This window comes from Cynara cardunculus, unplaced genomic scaffold (assembly GCF_001531365.2).
Source record: "Cynara cardunculus var. scolymus isolate 2C unplaced genomic scaffold, CcrdV1 Un_Scaffold_3486, whole genome shotgun sequence".
Classification (NCBI taxonomy): domain Eukaryota; kingdom Viridiplantae; phylum Streptophyta; class Magnoliopsida; order Asterales; family Asteraceae; genus Cynara; species Cynara cardunculus.
In genome coordinates, this window is record NW_020201495.1 from 18,875 (window position 1) to 20,132 (window position 1,258).

Here is a 1,258-nt window from a genome sequence, read left to right on the forward strand (position 1 = left end):
CTGAAAAGGTTTTAAATGCTGAAAAGGTTTTAAATGTTGAAAGGAAAGATACGGAGAAAGAAAAGAAGAGGATTATGGAAATTGAGAAAAGATTTGATTCTGAACGAAAATCCTTTGAGAATAAGATTAACTCTCTTGAGCTGAACGCAAAGATGTTGTTAAAGCAAATCTCGGATTTTGAGCAGCTTATCATTTTGGAATGAGACAAGAATGATAAAGAAAAGAAAGACATATCTGAAGACTGTCAGAGTCAACTACATAAATTGTCCGAAAGCATTGATCTAAAGCAAAAGGCTTTAGACGAAGAGAAAAGAAAATTTGCTCTTGAGAAAACAAATACTTCAAAGAAGTATACAACAATTGCTAAAGAGCTTGCAAATAAGAAAAAGTGGCTTGACATTGTCTCGGAGAATGAAAAGAGTAGYTCAGATGAAGAGAAACGAGAGTTAATAAATCAGAAGAGAAAGTTTGAAATGCTACAGAAGGAGTTAGAAGGTAAACTCATGGATACTTCAAAGAAGTTGTCTGATCTAAAGACAGACTTTCAAAACTGAATTGAACATGAGAACTGAACTGAAAAAAAAACATGATTTAGTTACTGTAGAAAGAGACCAACTTTTACAAAAAGTCAAAAACTTTTCGTGTGCTAAAAGTCCAACCGGTTCTCAATCACAGTGTAAAACCAACTTTTATAATTGTTCATATTCGAACAGTTATTCAAGTAGTCCTAAATCTAATGTTTCTAAGAACTATTCTCGTTCTAATCAATATTATCAAGGATATGTCATTGGATCACCCAATTATTCTTCAAAAATTAAAATCTTTGGGTTAACAAGTCTGAATCTGTTTTATCTCATACACCTGTTGTTAATAACAATCTTCCTTGCATTGTGAACTCCACTAATGATCTGATCAATCTTAGCAAGAGAAGGATTATGTACTCAACGTGCAGAACCAATAAATTTGTCAATAAGAAAAGGTTCAACAGGTGGCATGAAGATAACAGTTATCAGAACAACTGGAAAGGTAAGAACAGGTATGATCAAAATTTCTGGTACGATTCATATTTTATTCCTGATCATCCTGTTAATAGTGCTGAAAAGAAAATACCTTATAGAAATAAATGGTTTGGTAATTATAACATACCTCAACCAGTTACTAATAAAATAGGACCCAAGTTCGTTTGGGTACCAAAATCTACTTAATCTAGTTTTGCAGGTGTGTCAAGTTTGTGCTGATCAGAATATCATTTCAATGA